The sequence below is a fragment of the Chrysochloris asiatica genome, unplaced genomic scaffold, assembly GCF_000296735.1.
Source record: "Chrysochloris asiatica unplaced genomic scaffold, ChrAsi1.0 scaffold00220, whole genome shotgun sequence".
Classification (NCBI taxonomy): domain Eukaryota; kingdom Metazoa; phylum Chordata; class Mammalia; order Afrosoricida; family Chrysochloridae; genus Chrysochloris; species Chrysochloris asiatica.
The window spans coordinates 742,643-749,799 of NW_006408738.1; the positions used below are offsets into that span (position 1 = coordinate 742,643).

Sequence of the window (7,157 nt, forward strand, 5' to 3'; positions counted from 1 at the left end):
TTTCTCTCTAATCACGTTAGATCTTTTTTTTTAAACACTCAGGCATATATAATGATTTACACCACCAAAGAGCACATTCTGAAAGTCAGCCTCCTGGTCACCGTCTCTTAGTCCCTCTCTTCCTATGAATCTAGAGTCCTCAACTACTCCCTCTCTCCATGTTCCCATCTCTGCCTCTATCTCTGGTGTCACTACTTCTTGGGATAGGGTCCCACATTCAACTTTCTGAACTGTAAGATTAACTACTCCCCCATTTTTATTACAAAGCTTCTACCTTTACAATTGTGACAGTAGCAATTAGTCATGATAACAATTAATCTCTATTGAATCATAAGAACCTTACCCCCATCTTTTTTCACCAGACCCATCTAGATAAGATAAAAACTATTCAGTGGGGACTCTTTTTTCCCACACACTATTAAACTAAACTCCCCCTTGAAACCTTGTAAGACAGTCACTTTGTGCTTTATCGCCACCTCATTTTAGGTAGCCAGTGTCAGTGTTGCCCATCTCTATTTACCTTGTGTAGAGGGGATAGCATTGATACTTGATTTGAAGAATCCTTCCCTCTTTGCTGGTATTTAGAGTTACTACTTCCTTGAGTATAACCCATCTGAGAAGCTGGGTTATATGAAGAAAAACATGGCATCAGGATTGGAGGAAGACACATTAACAACCTACAATATGCAGATGATACAACCTTGCTTGCTGAAAGTGAAGAAGACTTAAAATATTTACTGATGAAGATCAAAAAGCATAGCCTTCAGTATGGATTACATCTCAATGTAAAGAAAACAAAAATCCTCACCACTGGACCAATAAACAACATTCTTATCAACGGAGAAAAGATTGAAGTTGTCAAGGATTTCATTCTTCTTGGATCAACTATCAACACTCATGGAAGTAGCAGTCAAGAAATCAAATGACGTATTCTGCTACGCAAGACCTTTTTAAAGTGTTGAAGAGCAAAGATCTCAGCTTGAGGACTAAGGTGCGAGTGGCTCAAGCCATGGTATTTTCATTAACCTCATATACATGCAAAAGTTGGACAGTGAATAAGGAAGACTGTAGAAGAATTGATGCTTTTGAGTTATGGTGTTGGCGGAGAATATTGAAAGTGCCATGGGATGCCAAAAGAATCAACTGATCTGTTTTGGAAGAAGTGCATCCAGAGTGCTCCTTGGAGGCCAGGATGGCCAAACTTTTTCTCTCATACTTTGGACATAGTGTCAGGAGGGACCAGTCGCTGGAGAAGGATATCATGTTTGGTAAGGTGGAGGGTCAGAGAAAAAGAGGAAGACCCCCAGCGACATGGATTGGGAAGGTGGCAGCATCAACTGGCTCAAGTGTTGCAGCAATAGTGAGGTTGGCCCAGGATTGGACAGTGTTTCATTCTGCTGTGCATAAAGTTGCTATGAGTCGGTACTGACTTGATGTCACCTAACAACAACAACAACAACCTCCATGAGTACAGGTCAATTTCATCAAATTGTAGCAATTTACTCTCATTTCCTTTATCAAAAATTGTTTTGTTCTTTTTTTTATAAATTATTTATCTCCCTCTAGTTGAGTTCTGATTATCAAGCCATTGAGGCTAGGTCAAATGGGTACTATCTGCAACTTTGGGTGTTCTTGAGTGCCTCCTCTCACTTCATTATCAGCTGGATGCTTCTCTCTCAGCCATAGCCCTCTATGGCTATGTCTTTGTCCATAGGATCAGGCGTCTCCAGGTCTCACCACACTTTGGACCAAACAGCCCTTCCTCTTCTCTCTCACAACTCCAGGTCAACAGAAGTCTGTGGAATGTGGTTGAACTCAGCCCATTTCTTCATTGCTGCCTTTCCCCCTCTTCCACTCACCAGTAGACCAATGTGGTTATCAGCTAGTTTACCTACCTGCTCATGCATTCCCTTTGAGTTTCATTCTTAGTGTTGAAGAGCAAAGATGTTATCTTGAGGACTAAGGTGCACCAGACCCAAGCCATGGTAAATTCAATAATCTCATACGCATGCGAAAGCTGAACGGTGAATGAGGAAGACCATAGAAGAATTGATGCTTTTGAGTTATGGTGTTGGAGGAGAATAATGAAAGTACCATGGGCTGTCAAAAGAACAAACAGATCTGTGTTGGAAGAAGTACATCCAGAGTGCTCCTTGGAGGCCAAGATGGTCAAACTGTGTCTCTCATACTTTGAACATATTGTCAGGAGGGACCAGTCACTGGAGAAGGATATCATGTTTGGTAAGGTGGAGGGTAGAGAAAAAGAGGAAGACCCCCAGTGAGATGGATTGGCAAAGTGGCAGCATCAGTGGACTCAGGCGTGACAACAATTGTGAGGTTGGCTCAGGACCAGGCAGTGTTTCGCTCTGTTGTGTATAGAGTCGCTATGGATTGGTACCAACTCAATGACACCTAACAATAGCAACAGTGTATTCAAATATATCTGTAAGTTTATATCTCATGTTTCTATCCCCTCAAAAATGAGATAATCCAATTTATGTGTGGACTGACTTGTGACAGATTCATGGAAATAGAACTCAATCTTTGTACGTCAGGGACTGCCTGGATATAATCTGGTCTCCCTGCCTCTAAATTTCTCCCAATTCAATCTCCTGTCTTATTTTATTTCTTAATGCTTTTGGAACACAAGTATCAGTGGGTGGTCTTGAAGGACAAAAATATACTCCTCACTGTTGAAGATGATAGAAGTCTGAATTCACGGTATGGTTCTCCAAGAAGTACTCTGGCTGTACTTCATCTAACATAGATCTGTTTGTTCTTTTGACATCCCATGGCACTTTCAATATTCTCCGCCAACACCATAACTCAAAAGCATCAATTCTTCTATGATCTACCTTATTCACTGTACAGCTTTCTCATGCATATGAGGTTATTGAAAATACCATGGCTTGGGTCAGGGGCACCTTAGTCCTCAAGTTGACATTTTTGCTCTTCAACACTTTAAAAAGATCTTGTGTGGCAGATTTGCCTAATGCAGTAATACATCTTTGAATTCTTTATTTTTTTCCCATGGAATGATTTTTATTTTCCACAAAAACTTGTGCAAAAATCAGATGAAAGAATAAAAGCATTTATCTCCTTTGCTTCAATCTTTGCTCAAATAGCAAACATCCCAAACTGCAAAAAATACAATTAAGATGAAATGACTTTTCAAAGGCAATGTAATTACACACTTGTTCCTCCTCCCAGTAATCAACTCAGCACTTCAGAGGCATCCTGTGTTTCAGTTAAAAGCAAATCACATGCACTAACGTTACAGTCCTCTGACTGCTCCTCCTTCTAAAAGTGTGACCTCTAAACCTCTACCACTTGTCAACAGGTTGGATTCCAGGGAGGGAATTGGAGGATATTTTGGGATCTTCCAATACTTAATTCACCATCCAAATAAGATTGTTTCTCCTCCATGTGTGGCCCAATACTTAAAGGTACTGTCATTTCTTACTCTTCCAGGACAATTAAGAAGCAGTTTCCGTTTCGTGACGAGCAAGGGCTTCAGGAAGAGTTGTTCCACAGAGTCCGTGGAAGTGAAATCTGAATCTGTCCGTGGCAGGGGTGGTTTCCATGTTAAATTCGGCCACTGACACGCCCCTGGCAGACACTTGGGGGGGCAAACATGGCAGCGGGATACACCACAGAGGAGGTTCCCACCACTAGACATAAGTCACAGAGGGTGAGCTCTCGGTCCACTTCATCCAGGATGGCCGGATCCAGATTTTCTCCAAACCACACAACGTGTGGTCGCTGCAGGCCCCCACACCCTGCCTCTTCACACCGGGGAAGTTTTTCAACTAGGATCCTAGCATCTTCAGTTTCAGGTTCTGCAGCACCTTTTCCTGATAAAGCTGGACAAATTGGACTCTTGTAATTCTCTGCCACATTTCCACAAGAGGTGCATCGAGTTTTAAATAAACTACCATGGATTTCCAGAAGGTTCTTGATGCCGGCTTTGCGGTGCAGCTCGTCGATGTTCTGGGTGATGACCACAACGCGCCCCCCTGCCTATGCAGCCGGGCCTCACATTCAGCAATGGCGAGATGCCCAGGGTTTGGGTCCTTGCTCTGCATGACCTCCCGCCGATAGTGGTAGAACTCCCAAACTCGCGATGGGTTTCCGGCAAAGGCCTGAGGAGTAGCCAGGTCCCGAGCTTGCCATTTTCTCCAATAACCTCCGGCTCCTCTGAATGTAGGAACCCCACTTTCAGCGCTAACACCAGCACCTGTGAGATTAACTATGTGCTTTGCTTTTGCAAAAACCTTCCGAAAATCTGCCATATTTGAACTCGGACGAGCTATGGTTGGGCAAATGCTGGTTCGTGAAGAGACTGGAGACTTCAGTCCACAATACAGCTGGGAAATGAATTGCTTGGGAATAATCTGGAGAGGACGCATCAGGATCTCTTTATTGTATTAATTTTTGAAGTGGACTGCACCACTGGAGGTGGGGACGACGGCTGCGGCCCCCATCTTTGATTTCTTGACTGCTGCTTCCATTAGTGTTGATGGTTGATTCAAGAAGAATGAAGTCCTTGACAACTTCAATATTTTCTCCATTGATGAAAATGTTGTTTATTGGTCCAGTGGTGAGGATTTTTGTTTCCTTTACATTGAGAGGCAATCCATACAGAAGGCTGTGGTCTTTGATCTTCATCAGTAAGTATTTTAAATCCTCATTGCTTTCAGCAAGCAAGGTTGTATAATCTGCGTATCGCAGGTTGTTAGTGAGTCTTCCTTCAATCCTGATGCCACGCTCTTTTTCATATAACCCAGCTGCTTGGATGATTTGCTCAGCATACAGGTTGAATAAGTATGGTGAAAGAATACAACCCTGTCATACAACTTTCCTAATTTTAAACCATTCAGTGTTCCCATGTTCTATTCAAAAAATTGCCTCTTGGTCCATGTACAGATTCCTCATGAGCACAATCTAGTGTTCAGGAATACTCATATTTCACAATGCTGTTCATAGCTTGTCATGGTCCACACAACCTAAGGCCTTTGTATAGTCAATACAGCACAGGTAAACATATTTCTGGTATCCTCTGCTTTCTGCCAAGATCCATCAGATCTTAGCAATGATATCCCTCGTTCCACATCCTTTTCTGAATCTGGCTTGAATCTCTGGAAATTCTCTGTCAGTGTATGCTTGTGGCCATTTCTGTATTATCTTTAGTAAAACTTTAACTCACATGGGATATAAAAGATATTGTCCAATGATGTCCACATTCCACTGGGTCCCCTCTCTTTGGAATGGGTAAAAATACGGATCTCTTCCACTTAGCTGGCCAGATAGTTGTCTTCCAAATTTCTTGGCATAGATGAGTGATTGCCTCCAGTTCCACCTCATTTTTTTTTTTTTTGAAAGATTTCAATCTGTATTCCATCAATTCCCAGTGCCTTGTTCTTTGCCAGTTTCTTCTATGCAACTTGGACTTCTTCCTTCAGTATCATTGGTTCTTGATCATAAGCTACCTCTTGAAAGAGTTGAACATTGACCATTTCCTTTTGGTACAGTGTGTATCCCTGTACCTGTGACTCTGTGTACTCCTTCTATCTTATTTTAGTGATTTCTGCATCATTTAATAATTTGCCCAGAAAGTCCTTCCAGAATGAAAGTTGAGGCTTGAATTTTTTCTTCAGTTCCCTCAGCTTGAGAAAGGCTGAGTGTGTTCTTCCTTTTTGATTTTCTAACTTGAGATCTTTTACATTTCATTGTACTATTTGACTTTGTTTTCTCGAGCAGAGTTTTGAAATTTTCTTTTCAGTTCTTATACCTCCTCATTTCTTCCATTTGGTTTAGCATGTCTACACTGGAGAACAAGTTTCAGAGTCTCTTCTGACATCCATTTTGATCTTTTCCTTCTTTTTTGTCTTCTTAATGACTTTTTGCTTTCTGCATGTATGATGTTCTTGATGTCATCCTACAACTCTTCTGGTTTTCAGTATTTAGTGTCTGATGTATCAAATCTGTTCTGCAGATTATTTTTAAATTCAGGTGGAATATATTCAAGGTCGCATTTTTGCTCTCGTGGACTTTTTTCATTTTCTTCAGCTTCAGTTTGAATTTGCATATGAGCAATTGATGAACTGTTCCACAATTTGCCCCTGACCTTGTTTTGGCTGATGATACAAAGCTTTTCCACTATCTTTTCCCACAGATATAGTTAATTCGATTTCTGAGTATTCCATTTGGTGAGGTCCATGTGTATAGTCATCTCTTATGCTTTTTAAAAAGATATTTGAAATGAACAAAGTATTGGTTTTGCAGAATTCTAACATGCAATCTCCAGCATCATTTCTACCATTAAAGCCACACTTTCAACTACTGATCCTTCCCCTTTGTTTCCAACCTTTGCATTCTAATGGCCAGTGATTATCAATATAACTTGATTGCATGTTTGATCAATTTCAGATTGAAGAAGTTGGTAGAATTCTTCAATTTCATCCTCATGGATTTTAATGGTATTTGAGTAATGGTGGTATTTACTGGTCTTCCCTGTAGGCACATGGATATTATCCTAGCACAGACAGCATTGTACTTCATGACTGATCTTGATATGTTCTTTCTGACAATGAATGCAAAACCGTTCCTCTTCAATTTGTCATTCCCTGCATAGTAAACCATATGGTTGTCTGATTCAAAATGACCAATACCAGTCCATTTCAGCTCACTAATGCCTAAGATATTGATGTTTATGCATTCCATTTCATTTTTAACAATTTCCAATTTTCCTAGATTCATACTTCATACATTCCATGTCCCGATTATCAATGGATGTTTGTAGCTGTTTCTCTTTATTTTGAGTCATGATCCATCAGAAAGTGAAGGTCTCCATGGCTTTACTCCATTCGCATCATCATGGTCAACTCTACTTTGAAGACACAGCTCTTCCCCAATCACATTTTGAGTGCCTTCCAACCTGAGGGACTCATTTTCTAGCACTACATCTGACAGTGTTTCTCTGCTATTCTTACGGTTTTCAGTGACTAAATATTCTAAAATAGTTTGCCACTCCTTCTTAATCTGTCTTTGTTTGGAAGTTCATCTGAAATCTGTCCACCGTGGTTGACTCTGCTGGTATTTAAAATACCTATATCTTAGCATCCAGAATCAAAGCAACTTTCAAGCTTCCACAATTT

At 40.8% G+C, this 7,157-nt stretch overlaps 1 pseudogene; it reads right to left on the bottom strand.

Moving 5' to 3' along the window:
- Positions 1-3,476: 3,476 nt before the first annotated feature.
- LOC102830532 lies at positions 3,477-4,409 on the bottom strand (annotated as a pseudogene).
- Positions 4,410-7,157: the final 2,748 nt, after the last annotated feature.